The sequence below is a fragment of the Eumetopias jubatus genome, unplaced genomic scaffold (genome assembly GCF_037043125.1).
Source record: "Eumetopias jubatus isolate StellerSeaLion01/CBP00866 unplaced genomic scaffold, mEumJub1_p1.0 scaffold_17, whole genome shotgun sequence".
NCBI lineage: Eukaryota > Metazoa > Chordata > Mammalia > Carnivora > Otariidae > Eumetopias > Eumetopias jubatus.
In genome coordinates, this window is record NW_028274823.1 from 34,562,489 (window position 1) to 34,578,613 (window position 16,125).

The 16,125-nt window shown below is 42.5% G+C and overlaps 1 pseudogene; it reads left to right on the plus strand.

Moving 5' to 3' along the window:
* The first annotated feature begins 7,161 nt into the window (after nt 1-7,161).
* Nucleotides 7,162-8,764, plus strand: LOC114205278 (stress-induced-phosphoprotein 1 pseudogene; annotated as a pseudogene).
* Nucleotides 8,765-16,125: the final 7,361 nt, after the last annotated feature.

Sequence of the window (16,125 nt, forward strand, 5' to 3'; positions counted from 1 at the left end):
TCTTGGATTTTAAATTTCTGACTTAAGGTGATTTTTCATATTTTCAGATGCTTGTTTGAGGATATTAATTCCATTTGGAATTTTGTGTTTTCTGGTTGCTCTATGGTTGTTTTTGGTAAAAATTTTCTTCAACTGAGGTGTTTTTATCCTAATTGTTTTCTTCCCCTTGGAGTAGCTCTGTGTGGATTTATGGAGCTTCATTTCATGTCATGGATAGAGAGTAATTGCCATTCCTAGTTCAAGATCACCCTCTTCTGTCAATGTAGTGAAGTACAGTTCCTTTAAGGGCTGGTTTTGTTTTAAATTTGAGGGTGGATAATTTTTTATGCTCTTTTCATTATTTACCTATTCCAGTTTTAGAATATCTTATTGATTTTATTAATGTTACCTTGTTTTATTTCTTTGAAGATTTCAGACAGATTCATTTCAAACTTCTTGTCAGGTTCTTGTATCTCTGTCACCTTAGGATATAAATCTTTCTTTTGTGACTACTTTTCATTGTGCTAAATGTGTTTTTAAACTTTTCCTGGAAATCTCATATTGTGTGGGAATTTTCTCCTATATCTCCCTTGTCTGTGAGGTAATTTCTTGGCTGCCTTAGCCTTGGTCTCATGGATTGACCAGACTCAACTGATGTCATATATTTGTAGTTCAGCTCAGAGCTCCCCATTTCTGGAGTGACAATTCTCTACAATTCACATGGTGTGGACCAGAAGGGGACTGCGCTATGGACACTGGCCCTGAGCAAGTAGTGTGTTTCTGCCACAATTCTAGATGCATGGATGGAGCGATATCACCCACTGTTCTTGAGTGGGAAGTCCAGCTCAGGTTCTTGTTACAGAAGGTGTATTCCAGCTTTTTCTAGGAGGTATTTAACTCCATTTCTGCCTGCCTGGCTCCAGTCCCATCTTCGGTTCCTGTGACTTAACAGTTCCCTTATTGTTTAAGCTTTACTCTCTGTTTTGAGCCACTGAGATTTTTCTCTTGTGTTTTGAGAGTAGTGTATAAATATATATCTTAATATATTATCTCTCATTCTTATGGATTTGGGATACAGGAAAGAGGATTATGAGTATATTTACTTTTAGAACTCTATCCATAAAAACCTTTTAAAAAGGGAGAATGACAATATGTATCGAAACGAACAAACGAAATCCTTTGATCCAATAATTCTGCTTCTGGAAATCTGACTTGAGGAGGTAATCCAAAAGGTAGGGGAAAGAAAGCTACATGGACAAAGATCTTCATAATTTTTTTTGGTTATAAAAATCTGGATATATTGTAAATATTTTTTGACAATAGGGAAATATTTCATAAGTATATTCACTCAATGTAATATTGTGCAGGTACTAAAAATAATAATTTATAAAGAATGTGCATATAAAAATGCTTTTATAATGCAAGAGAAAAAATTACCTTCAGACATTTTTTGTTTTATACAAGTGTGCTTAAAAAAAAAAGAAGCATAAAAATATAGAACAATGGAAAGAAACTATATCAAAATGATGAAAGTGATTGTGTTTTGGTGACTTTTTCCTTTTATTTTCGATTTGTCCAAAATTTTATGTTATACCTCTAAATCTTTTTTCTTTTTTTAAGATTTTATTTATTTATTTGACAGAGAGAGCGGGAGAAGGAACACAAGCAGGGAGAGTGTGAGAGGGAGAAGCAGGCTTCCCACTGAGAATGAAGCCCGATGCTGTGGTGTGTGTGTGGGGGGGCAATCCCAGGACCCTAGGATCATGACCTGAGCCAAAGGCAGACGCTTAACGGCTGAGCCACCCAGGCACCCCCTATAAATCATTTTTATAATAGAAAAAAAACCAAATAAATATGTTGTCAAGAAGCTGAATGATAGAAGAATGAAATTTTAGATAGGAATGCTTTCATGATTATAAAGAATGGGATGGCCACATGAAGACTGATTATAAAACATGGTTCTGATGGCCACAACCCAGAGGAAGCTTTGTGGTGTGGGATTATTGGTTTTGATCAGATCACTTTTCAGGAGCACCAGTTGGAGATGCAGAGCAAGAAGGCAGGACTAGGAGGGATGGCAGATGGCAAGAACCTTCGGTTTGCAGGCAACTAGCCAGGATCCAGGCTCTGATGAGCAACTAGGAGACTGCAGTAGGGGCCAGTTGGCAGAAGGCATAATGGGGAGCCAACATTTGTTGAAGGATTGCTGCGTTTGGGCCAGGCACTATTTGGACCCTGACGATAGAGATAAGCAAGAACGACACAGTTCTTACCTTCATGAGTCTTACAGTCTAGGGCAAGGGTTGTCAAATTTTCTTTGGATAGTAAACATTTTAGGTTTTGTGGTGCCACGAAATTTGTCATAACATAACATACAGCTCTGCCACTGTAGCCCAAAAGCAACCACAGAAAATAGTCGATGAACAGGCATGGCTGAGTTCCAATAAAACTTAATTTACAAAAACAGATGGTGGCTGGATTTGGACAATGGGCCATCATTTTACCAACTCCGATCGAGGGGAAAGACAGTAAACGAATCAACATAAATACTAGATTGTGATCCTTGTCAGGAAGGAATAAAAAGGGATGATGTGGTAATGAATTACTGTGGTTGGCCCACTTAATATTTTATCTTTCACTGAGTTGTGACATCCATACAGTAAAACACACAAATCCCAAGATAACATTAGGATGTTCTTAACCCAAATGACATGATCTGATTGAAGTTTTAAGCTGATGTGTGAACCCATTTCTTGTCTTGTGTTTGGTCTTTTCTATAGTGGTGTTTGGGTAGAGCTGGAGCTGAGGTGGCATGAGTGAGAAAAATCCATCTGAGAACATCAGTACCACTGCTGAACCATAGACATTGATTTGTTTTGTAAAACACTTCTTTGAAATATTGCTGTGATGGAATTTATTGATACCTGCCACTTAATTGGTAGATGCTGTAAGAGCTGTGTATTAATCATGGACAAAGGCCCGAGAAAAGTGCCAGCAGGGAGCTCAGAGGTGGCGTCAACTGGTACAGGTATAGACCCGGCAGAACAACGGGCAGCTGCAAGAAAGCTTAGTGAGGTCAGTGTGAAGGCGCCAGGTGAGGCTGGAGGAGGTGTCATCACACACTGGGAGCATCCAGGAAAAGGCAGTCTGAGCTTGTAGGAATCAGAGAGGTTTGGTCTGATCGTGTGTGGCTTTGTTCTGACTGGATTGTTTGAAGACATTGAGTTAGTTAAAGAAAGTTGAATAGTTAAAGGAAAGTTCTATGATGGTGAGGAGAGAGAGGAGCAAGCAGGAATGGAATGTGGGTCAGTAATAGAAACTAACCATTGGGTGTTCAGAGGGTCCAGATCTGCCTTCCCTCCCTCCGTTTTACCCTCCTTCCCTACCTCCCTTCCTTCTTTTTCTCCTTCCTTGCCTCTCTCCTTTCTTTTTTAAATATATAGGGGGTGAGAGAACAAGAAGATACTTAAGTAGTGGGTGCCACCTTATGAGGGTTGCCGTGGAACACAAACCTACTAAAATATTATTTGCTGTTTATCTGACATGGAAAATTAACTGGCATCCTGTATTTTTATTTGCTAAATGTGGCATCCTGTACTTCTGGCGTTGGTTTTTCCACGTAAGCCTGTAAGGGAATCTCTGGGAAGACAGCTGCCCCCAGGAGGCAGCCGGGTGCTGTGTTGACTCTAGATGCCTGCAGTCTCTGGGCTTCTGGGTAGCTCTGAATGTGCCTTCCTTTCTCCTCCACCCTCGCCATCCCCACCCCCAACTCAACCACAACTTTCCACTGCTCACTCGTAATCTCGCTTTGTTAAAATAGCTAAACTCTAAAAACATTTAAAACACTCTCTAAATGTAAAAGGAATCCATAATGTAACATGCATCCTGCCTTCCTAGTTAATTGCAGTCACAAATTCTTTCTTCCTTTAAAAACCTGAAGTTAGCTTAAAAGCTCCTGTCACTCACCCTGTTGACCTGGGTGTCTCCTCCCCTCCCTGCGTTCCTCCTGCCCTCTAACTGCACTGGCTCTTTGCTCCCTCCTCTCCCCACCCCTTACTTCCTCTGCTTGTCACCATGGTTACAGGCGGACCTGTTTCTTTGGTGCCCTTATCTATAGCTGGTTTCTGAGGTAATTTCCCCAGTGAATTCTAGCTCTTCTCAGTTATCTCTGCCCTCATCTTCCTCCAATGAGGAAGAAAGTCTGGGAGAGAAGGAAATCCCAGCTGCTCACATATCAAAATTCTATCTGTAACCAGGAGATTTTCTCTAGGTAATGTTACCTCTTCTGTTTGTTTTCCTTTTTTAAGGAGGAAAAGCCACTCTTGTCCCCATGCCTCTTACTCTGGTGTCACCCTAAATCCACATGTAACATTTAATTAATTAAGCGTCTTTTGGCCTTGGGGCTATAATAACACCCAGCAACTGTTTTCTTCTTTAAATGCCTTCAATTCTGGAAGTTAAAAGGGTCCCTCCAGGACAGAAAAAGGCACTGTAACCAAGATCACTGGCTCTGTCACGTGGGGGAGGCATCACTGTAGAAGGCATCAGCCTGGTCAGTCTGGGTCATAGTGAGAGGTTTTGGAGGACAGCCTCGAGCTGTGTAATGAGATGGTAAAGCTAACGGTCCCTAGAAAAAGAAACTTTCCAAGAGAGATGGAGTGGAAATATCTCCAACAGTTTTCAAGCAGCAAAGATGATTCTAAAAAGCTTTAGGTGTAACAACATGGAAACAAAGATCAGAAACAGCAGAGTTTTGATAAGTATTTTTGGCTTTTGATTTGCTCGGCTTTTGGTATGCTGAGATTCTGTGAGTTAGGTAATTTTCCATGCTCCTCATGAGCTACAGGATAACCTACTCAAATTATGCAAATGATCGTTCAAAGGAAGAGGCAGAATTATGTTAGCGTCTTCTATAATTCTATTGAAACTATGATTCATAGGGTCCATTCTCAAAGAAGATCTGCACCAAATGAACACAGTCGAGCAACATTTTTTTTTTTTTTTAATGTCATGAAAGGCTGTAACTCACAGAAACACTTAGAATCCCCATGTCCTCGCCCACCCACTCCCCTTCCACAGCTGCTGCTGGGCCTCTCTCTTCTAGAACACAGATTTGGACATGCTCCTTCAGCCTGATCTGTGAGTTTCTTTGTGTTATTCTCCTCCCAACTCTGCCTCATGAGAGCCCCTAAAACAGGAGCCTGCTGGGAGGACCGTGGGAAAGGAAGGAACTGAAGAGAAAAAGAAAGAACCTTCTTTAGCTTACAGGGCCAGGGGAAGGGCTGGAAATCCATTGCCAGCAACGCTTTTGCCCGGTTAGACTTATATTTCTGATAACAAAGCTAGTCATCATTTCCTTTAAGCATCTGATCATCTGCCCCGACCCTTTGGGACAGTCATCTTATTAGGAATAATTCGTAGTGGTATGCTGCCCTTGACCCTACCTCTACAGGTGAGATGTAAGGAGCCTTGCTATTTTTCAAGGGCAGTAAAATTCAACTATACTCAGTCATCTCTGGCTTAACCAAAGAACGGGAGGCAATGAAGCAGGTCCTCGCTGTGTGTATTGCCCGTACTCGCCACCCTCTGAGTGAGAACACTGACCTTCTGGAAAAGAAGATGGAGGGCAGGAGATCTGTTGGGAAGATGAGAGCATTGTGTTTATATTATCCCTCTTTGTTGTAGAGGTGGTGGACATTGGGGGCATGGGCAATGTGATGTTAAATCTGTTGGGGCATACAAGGAAGCATGGGTGACTGTTTCAGGCTGAGTTTAATGAATTGTTTCTATCTTGATTGAGTCATTAGGAGTTTATGTTCTAGTCTTCAGCTTTGCGTGATCCAAATTGCTATTCTGTTTCTCTTGGGATGACCAGGCTTTGGAAGATTAATCTCATCTTCCAGGAGGCTGGACCGTGGATTGATTTCAGGGAAGAATATCATCACTGGGAAGGAAATCTCTTCCCCCAAACCTCCTTTCCCATTTTAGCTGTACCTTTTCTAGGGACTACCCTTTGTGGTCCTGGTCTCCTGGAGCACGCATGTCCACAGCAGTTGCCCCGGGGTCACAGGGGCCACCTGTAGTAGTAGTCTGGTTCTGCTGCCCTCTGCTGGCCACAGTGGGCATACTCAGCCTGTTAACCATTGGGTCTTGTCGCTCGCCCCCAAGAGACTGCAATTCTTACCCTCCAACTCTTCTTCCTCCACAATCCCTCTTATTATTAAGGAGGCTGGCATGGAGCCAGCAGCTTCCACGTAGAGTTTATCTAACATGCCCGGGAGAATGATTCTGGCACCCATCACAATGGATAATGGGTTATTTCTGGGAAGGGCCCTGAAATATGTCCAGGAAATGTCTGAGCTCATCAACTATGTCCCGACTCATTCAGTTTGTTATCAGATGGTGGTATCTCTTGACCTTGCTCCCACATATTATGATAGTTTCTATTTGGGAGCCTCTAAAGAGAAAACCTCTTTCTATAGCATAATAATAATTGTTATTGTTATGGTTCATCTACTATAGCACCCTTGAAGCAGTAGCTGAGCATTGCAGAAATCTCAAATCTCAGCATCAAGTTGACCCTTTAAACAAAAAGTGAAGGGGAAAAGGTTTGGAAAGAAGCTGATGGAGGTGAAATTGGGTGTCCTGAAGATAAGGGAGACTAGGTTGAGATAGCCCAATGTGCTGGGTTATCAGGGACTAGTAACACATGCCAAATTTTATTGTACATTGTAGACCTCCTCAGAATCTTGGGCTGGCCCCTCTGGCCCTTCCTAGCACATCAATGCAGGCCAGCAGTGCCACGCTTGCGCTGTGCTTCTGGGAGAATTCACCTACCATGTAACCTTTCTTCTTTGTCATAGAGGAGCCTTTTAGCTGATGTGTGTAGATATAAGCGGTCTGCACTTTGGCCCTACACCAGTGTAAATATTATAAATATGAGACATCTGGCTCATGTCATTAATAACTACCTGGCATATTGGCATCAGATTAGGAAGACAAGATAGTAAAATCTTCATCAAACTAACAGTGATATCTCCAAGGGGTCAGGCCCTTTTAAGCTCTCTATTTGGGGGGAAACTTCCCTTGAAAAAAGTTATCCAAATATTAAATGAAAATAATTTTTAAGGGTTGAGAATATGGAGTGGATGAAATTGATTCAACTGGGTTCCAGGCCAGGCTATGGAGCAAGTAAATGAGCTAAAAGTGAAGGGCAATAAGGCCCTGAGTGCGGGCAACAGTGCTACTCTGAAGCAATTAAGTTAAATCCCCAGAACCACGTGCTCTACAGCAATTGCTCAGTAGCCTACGCCAAGAAAGGTGACTACCAGAAGGCTTATGAGGATGGCTGCAAAACTATTGATTAAAGCCGGACTGGGGCAAGGGCTATTCACAGAAAGCAGTAGCTCTTGAGTTCTTACACTGATCTGAAGAAGCCAAGGGAACCTACAAAGAAGCTTTAAAACATGAAGCAAATAATCCTCAGCTCAAAGAGGGCTTACAGAATATGGAGGCCCCGTGGTGCAGAGAGGAAATTCATGAGTCCTTTCAACATGCCGCATCTGTACCAGAAGTTGGAGAGTGATCCCAGGACAAGGATGCTGCTCATTGATCCTACCTACCAGCAACTGATAGAGCAACTGTGAAACAAGCCGTGTGACCTAGGTACGAAACTGTAAGATCCCCGGATCATGACTGCTCTCAGTGTCTTGCTGAGAGTCGATCTGGGCAGTACGGATGAGGAGGAGGGAGTTGCAACAGCTCCACTACCACCTCCTCCCAAAAAGGACACCAAGCCAGAGCCAGTGAAAGAAGATCTTCCCCAGAAGAAGAAACAGGCACTGAAAGAAAAAGAATTGGGGAGTGAGGCCTACAAGACAGAAAGACTTTGACACAGCCTTGAAGTGCTATGACAGAGCCAAGGACCTAGATCCCACCAACATGCCCTACATGACCGATCAAGCAGCTGTGTACTTCGAGAAGGGCGACTACAGTAAATGCCGGGAGCTTTTTGAGAAGGCCGTTGAGGTGGGGTGAGAAGACCAAGACTATTGACAGATTGCCAAAGCTTATTCTTGAATTGGCAACTCCTACTTTAGATGAGAATGGGTGCATTCAGGGTGGTATAGCCTTAGATGGCAACTCCTACTCCAAAGAAGAGAAGTGCAAGGATGCCATCCATTTCTATAACAAGTCTTTGGCAGAGCCCTGAACACCAGGTGTGCTCAAGAAATGCCAACAAGTGGAGAAAATTCTCAAGGACCAAGAGTGGCTGGCCTATATAAGCCCTGACCTGGCCTTGGAGGAGAAGAACAAAGGCAATGAATGTTTTCAGAAAGGGGACTTTCCCCAGGCCATGAAGCATTATACAGAAGCCATCAAATGGAACCCAAGAGATGCCAAATTGTACAGCAATCAATCTGCCTGCTACACCAAACTCCTGGAGTTTCGGCTGGTGCTCAAGGACTGTGAGGAATGTATCCAGCTGGAGCCAACCCTCATCAAGGGTTACACACGGCAAAGAGCTGCACTAGAGGAGACGAAGAACTACACAAAAGCCATGGATGTTTACTGGAAGGCGTTAGATCTGGACTCCAACAGTAAGGAGGTGGCAGACGGTTACCAACGCTGTACGATGGCTCAGTAGAACTGACATGACAGCATGGAGGTGCAGCAAATAATGAGTGACCCACCAATGCAGAAGGACCCCCAGACACTCACTGAACACTTAAAAAATCCTGTAATAGCACAGAAGATCCAGAAGCTGATGGATGTGTGGGTCTGATCACAGTTTGGTGATGACTTGCTCATCATCTTCTTCCCTTTGCCCTCATGTGGAAAGAAGAGCTGGGGCTGTAGCAAGTAGCTGGAGCAAAGCAGAGAGCAAGGGAAAGCAAACTACTTCTCTCTATATATTTACATAGACCTATGTGGAAGATACAGAGAGTCCTACTCATGTTACTTGTACTGCCACTGCCTTGGAGCCCCCCCAGCACACTCATGGTCTCTTCTGCTGCCCTGGGGTTCCGTGTTCCCTTCCCCACCCTCGGTCACTGTCGCATCGGCTCTCCCGTAGTTGGAGGAGTAGTTTTTTTTTTTAAAGATTTTATTTATTTATTTATTTGACAGAGAGAGAGATAGCGAGAGCAGGAACACAAGCAGGGGGAGTGGGAGAGGGAGAAGCAGGCTTCCCACCGAGCAGGGAGCCCAATGGGGGGGGCTCGATCCCAGGACCCTGGGATCATGACCTGAGCTGAAAGCAGACGCTTAACAACTGAGCCACCCAGGCGTCCCCATAGCTGGTTATTTTTTATTTGAGGCAGTGGCCACATATGGGGAGGGGAGGGTGTTCTTCCTGACCTCAGGTCCCAACTGTCTTCACGTTGTTAACTCCACATGCCCTTCTCCAATAAAACAAGCTAGTTGGGCGTGGTTATAAAAAAATAAAAGAAAATCATTTTTTAAAAAATCAGATAAAGAAATCCAATAAAAGCAATAGTAGCTGTCATGCATACTTTGCCATGGCTCTTTTCTCCTCTGATATTGTTACTTAGTAATGTCCCAGATAGTAGCTGTTCTATCAATGCATGAATCAGTGCATGCAGATTATGATGACTTGGAACAGTGCTCTCAGTAACATGAACAAGAAATAAGTCTTTATTATTTTAAGCCAGTAGTATTTGAGTGCTACTGAAGTATTACAAAATAACCCAGGTTATCCTGACAGATAACAATCAGTGTGAGTATATCAGTGTAAGTCAATCACTAGGGCTCCGATTGCAGAGAGACCTGGTTTGAATCCTGGTTCTGCTGTTAGCTGCATGCCCTAGGTAGACTTCTCTACATCTCTGAACTTCCATTTTTTCTTTTGAAAAAATGGATAACAATAACATTGTTGCAGAGGTTGAATGACTAAATACATATAAAATATTCAGCACATGTTCTACACATAGTAAGTGCTCAATAAGTGGTAGCTGTTTTTTTTTAAAGATTTTATTCATTTATTTGTCAGAGAGAGAGAGAGAGAGAGAGAGCACAAGCAGGGGGAGCAGGAGCTGAGCAGGGAGCCTGATGTGGGGTTTGATCCCAACATCCTGGGATCATGACCTGAGCCGAAGGCAGACGCTTAACCAAGTGAGCCACCCAGGCATCCCAATGGTAGCTATTATTATTGCTTTCAATCATTAACAATATTTTAGCCTATTAATCATAAATAGGCAGGCCATGCAAAGAAAGGAGGAGTGTGTGTGAGCCAGTAGAGTTATTAAAGTAGATGTAATACTGCCTTTTAGAAGATATAAAAAGTGGTAAGTTCTTCAAGCTTTGTGGTGAAAATATGTACACATATGACTATTTTGTGATGGGGAGGGGGGTTATATTTGGTCTTTTAAAATAGTATCTCTGCTTGTTCACACTCCATTCACAGAACAAGCCCTCTTTACTAAAACTTAGAGAATTCTGTGCTAAAAATATTCCATTCCCATTTGGTGTAGTGAAATGTCATATCCATTAAACACCAACATACCAAAGGCTGCTTGCAGATTCTCAACCCAGCAAACCCAAGTCAACAGGAAGTTATGATCAACCTTGGCTTGTTCATACTGTACATTTTGACAGATTATTTTGGACAATTATCTAAGGCTTAATTGTTATAGCTCTCATAGTATTATAACTCATTTATTTCAACTAATTTTTATTTTTTAATTTTTTATTGTTATGTTAATCACCATACATTACATCATTAGTTTTTGATTCAACTAACTAATTTTTAAAGAAAAGAAATTGTGAGCCAGAGAGTGAAAGTGACTTCTCAAGGTCACAAAACTATTAAGGCCATTGTATTGGGCCAAGATCTCTAAACTTCCAAGCCACTTTTTTCTCCATTATAACAGAGAGTTACAGACTTTTCAGAGCTCTAAGGATCTGTAGGTTGACCTGATCCAGTTCCAATATCTTTTTTTTTTTAAAGATTTTATTTATTTATTTGAGAGAGAGAGAATGAGAGATAGAGAGCACGAAAGGGAAGAGGGTCAGAGGGAGAAGCAGACTCCCTGCTGAGCAGGGAGCCCGATGCGGGACTCGATCCCGGGACTCCAGGATCATGACCCGAGCCGAAGGCAGTCGCTTAACCAACTGAGCCACCCAGGCGCCGCAGTTCCAATATCTTATAGAGAAAACTAAGGCTGAAAGAAACTCAATGTCTTGCTCTAGGTAATCCTTAAAGCTAGCATGTTCCAAAGCTTTTGGCCAACTTTTGTAACCACAGGCTTGCTGCTCCTGACATGCCACTGATCAGTTCAATGTGGTTATTTAGAGCAGAGGCCCAGCTAGTGAACTGGTGATGGGCTAGCAACATCACAATCACCTAAGGAATGTTTAAAAATAAAAATTCCTGGGTCCTATTCTTTGAAGATTCAGTTTCAGTGGCCCTGAGGTGGGGGTCCCAGGAACCTGTATAGTTAGTTTGCTTTCTAGGAGGTTCTGGGGGGGGAAACCAGGTCCAGGAACCATTATTTATTTATTTTTTTAAAGATTTTATTTATTTATTTGACAGAGGGAGAGAGAGACACAGCGAGAGAGGGAACACAAGCAGGGGGAGTGGGAGAGGGAGAAGCAGGCTCCCCGCTCAGCAGGGAGCCCGATGCAGGGCTCGATCCCAGGACCCTGGGATCATGACCTGAGCTGAAGGCAGACGCTTAATGACTGAGCCACCCAGGCGCCCCTCCGGGAACCATTATTAACAGAAGTCAGTGTTTTATGTTCTTCTCTTCTCTGGTTAGATTGATCTATGGCAATTTCCAGCTAATGCCTAGATACCTATGGGAAAGCTAAGTCAGGAAAAGTAGTGGGCCAATAAAGAGGCTCTAAGATTTTAATCTTCAAGCCAAGCTCAAGGTGATTAGAGCAAGAAGAGAGCTACCCTTGCCCGGTGAAGATTGATCTGAAGCCAAAGCACATCCAGGAGAACAAAACGTGATCTAGGAATGCTTGTTCTTATTTCCCAGGGATGGGTGGCCACGGAATCAGAATTGGCAGCTTGACTTCACTTGGGAAAATATCATTTTGAAACAGAGGATATCAATTTAAATATTTTAAAACAGAATGTTTGAGAGAACACCATTTAAAAATGTATATAGAAATTGTAGCAGTGAATCATCATGAATAATAGACAAAGATGGGAGATTGTATTTTGTCAAGTTTTGCAAAATAAGAGCTGGAAGGACTCTTTGAAACCTTTTAGTGAAGTGATTCTAGACACATCTAAGGGTGTGGTCTCTTCCCTGGTAACTCCAGCTCTCTAAATGGAGATTCTCCACAGAGACCACACCTCCGGCTGATGACTTCTGTTGTTTTGCCTGTTCAGCATCCTTTCTTTCTTTTTAATAGCACTACAATTTCACTTTAGGGAAATACCCTTACCTCACTTTCATTGCACATGGTTCTCACCCGTGGGTTCCAGGGGTGGGCATATGACCCATGCTTGGCCAATCAGAGCCTTCTATCCTTAGAACAATTGCTTCACGGATGGGCACTGGGCCAATGAGCATCAGCCCCAAAATTTTGCTAGAACTACTGGAAAAGGAGCACCATCTTTCTATTAGGCACAGCTAAACTGGCAAGATGTCTTGTTGGAGCTGCTGATGGGTATCTCTCCACCATGAAAGGAGAGACTGACTTAGAAAGAAGTCAACAATTGAGTCAGAGAAAAACAGATTTATGAACTATCATCTGAGTATCTGGTCCAGATATTTCTGAAGCTATATGTATTTTTGTATTTAAACTAGTTTAGTTGGATTTCAACAATTTATAACCCAAAGCATCCTAACCACTATGTCTCCTCAGGGATCAGAACCTGGGTGGAGAAATGATTAATGATTAATTAACTTGTCTAAGTTTATAAAGTTAGTGAGTAGCCACAGTGAAATGCAAACCCAGGTCTGCCTGAGTCTAAAACACATGTTGTTAATCATTATGTCCACTGCTCTAAAGAGAGAAATATTGTGGCCACCAACAGGATAGATCTACAGGCAAAAAGCAAGAAAAACATTGGTCATGTTTCACTTCTCCTTTAGATCCCTATAGGACTTACTTTTGCCCCTTTTGTTGTTTCTGCATGCTGCCTTTTAGAAATAAACCCCAGAGGTATGTAAATCCTTTAAGAGTAGGGACAACTTCTTGCTCATTTTGTTTTCTTCATACCATCTTCCATAGCACTTTGCTTATAATAGATGTTCAAGAAATGTTCTTGATACAATTGAGCTTGTTGTGTCCTTTGGTGTAATACCAATCAATAGTCCTGGGATACTTAAAACACTCCAGGTTCTTGGTTGGGGTGTCTATCTGGCAGTTCACAGGAGTCATGAATTTTTTTTTTTTAAGATTTATTTATTTATTTGAGAGAGAGAGTGAGCACAAGCAGGAGGGGCAGAGGGAGAGGGAGGGAAAATCTCAAGCGACTTGGTGCTGAGTGCACAGCCTGATGCAGAACTCAATTTCACAACCCTAGGACCATGACCTGAGCCAAAACCAAGGGTTGGACACTCAACTGACTGTGCCACCCAGCTGCAGAAGAATTCAGAGTCCTGAATTTTTAGTATATATATTTTGTCTTTAAGCACTTCATAGCACGGTGCCACTGATGGATACTATCCAAAATGAGTCTTGTCTTTGCTTCTTAACTGGCTATATGATTGGGCAAGTTACTTAGCTTTTCTAAGACTAAGCTTTCTCATTTGTAAAACAATGCTCTTATTACAGAATCATAGAGGATGGAATGACAATATGGATAAAGCACTTAGTATAGTGCCTGGCTCATAGTAAGTGCTTAGTAAGTACCACCTATTATTATAATGAAATTTAAATGTTAAAATATAAATTGTAATATTAAATTAAAGTATTAAAATTCCTAAAGTTTTTTTTTAGAATTATTAAATATGTGTGGGTAGACAGGGTAAAGGGAATGAAGGACAAAGGACAGTTGTCCTGGGATCTGGCATTGTTGGGAGGACTGATTTCTGGGACACAGTTTTGCTGACAATTATTGTTAAAAGCTTCAGCTAGGGAAGATGCTCCCCCTGGGGCATCTCTGAGTAGTGCTGGCCATGATTGTGGATCCCTCTTGGGGATAGAAATTTCGAAGGCATAGACTTTCTGAAAGTGTTAGTATCAAGCTTCTTGTTCTTTGGGTCTCCGTGGATTAATTAAATTAGTTCCCATCCTTCGTTTTTGTGGATCAAGTTTTAGGTAGATTTGCCGCATGTATTTGAATAAGGATTTACTCAGGAAATAAATTGTGTCTCTTTTATCTTCCAGACCTCCCCAGTTAGACCTGGGAAACAGGTGGTCTTGGCAGGTCTATCCTTTAGGTATAACCCATGGCCAGGATTCTTTATGAGGCTGAAAATTTGCTGTAGGGGAGGAGGCCACTTCTCAGATATGCAAACAGGAAGGCTGAAGCTGGTGGGCTTAAAGCTATTTCATTTCCACCAGCTTTATGGATTTTCTACAAAGTAGGACTATTCCAGGGGATAGAGGGTGGGATGGGCTAGAAGAATCACAGACCCCTAAGACAAAGTACTGACCAGCAGGGATATGTAACTTGGTAGGAGAGATGGATAGATCAACAACCAACCATAATACAAGGCAGAATGAATTATGAGCCTTGTTTATGGTAAAAGCCATGGGCTGAGAAAGCTGGAGAAAGGAGAAACCACAGGTAGCTGGTTGGATGAGGACTAAGATGTCCAAAGGTAGGAGAGTAGGGAAAGGGGATTGTTGGTTGTTGGGGTTGCCTAGGCACAGAAGCAAGTACGAACGTGCTCAGATGAACAGGGATTGGCAAGTTGTGAACATGAAGGGAGTGTGGGTGAAATGGAGGATGCTGGAGTGGAAGGAGAAGCTGGTCAGATTTTGAACTCCACCTTTAGGACTTTATAGGGCCACTTGTAGGTCTTCCTAGGCCTGTGGTGGTCCTGGATGCCCAGTGCCCCTGATAGCAATCATGTTAAAATGCATCTACATCCCACACGAAGATCAACATGTAAGAACTGCGTTGAGTAAGTTGAGCCCTCAGCGATTAGCAGTATACCTACAGATGTGGTCCTAGGACCAGTGCCAGGCCGGGAGGAGTTTGGAATCAGTTTGGGATGGAATGAGTACAGGAGTTGAGAGGAAACGTTGAGAAACTTTTACAGCAATTTGGCATTGTCGCAATAATGAAGCATGTGATCATTTTTCTGGTAATTATTCATTTTTATTCTGATTTCCAAAAATATTGGTCCACAAGACAATGGAAAGACATTGGCCAAAAATACATTGGAGATTTTTTTTTTTTAATTTCCATACTTGGAAGTTTTTTTTAACATTGGAAAATTTTTTAAAAGTTGAGCAGCTCTGATCTAGTTGGAGTAATATTACTTTTTAAAGAAATTCGAGGTGAGAGATGACAGAGAAGACAGCCCGTGAACTTGAAGATAGATCAATAAAAAATCACACAGTTTGAATAGCAGAGGAAAAGGTGATGGAAATATCTAGTACTCAGCATCGTACCCACACTGAGGTAACTACGCCTAAACATTCTGCTTAGGTGAAGATAATTGTGTGGCAAGTACAGAAAGCCACTCAAACTAATGTGGAACAAAGCCAAATGTGTATGTGTGGTGATGGTGGGGCAGGGTTGTTATTAGAAGGCTCCAGAAGTACATCAAGGAATTCAGGGGCAGGGAGTGCCATTGGATGTAATGAGGGATGAACGGGAAATGGACAGTCACTAGGAATTTCTCCCACTCTTTTCTCTCTTTCCCCCTGTGGTGGATGCTGTATTGCACTGCCCAGATCCTCTTTCAGGAATTAAAAACTTACTTTCCCAGCTGCTGGGAGGACTCCCAGAAACAGTCTCTGCTACAGTCTGCTAGTCTCTGGGGATTGCTGTGGCTAAAACACAGCCTCACCTCGGGCCATACTTTCTTCCAGCCCACATCCAGTGACTAATCACCATGGAGGGGGAAAGGTCTGGTGGGTCCCGTTGCTTCAGCTTGGGACACCTGAGAAGGAGCATCTCAGCTCCCTACAGGGCTTTTTTTTATTGGAACTGAACCACGGCTCAGCGGCTCTCTGCCAAATTCTCCTTTCTTCTCTTCCCTTCTA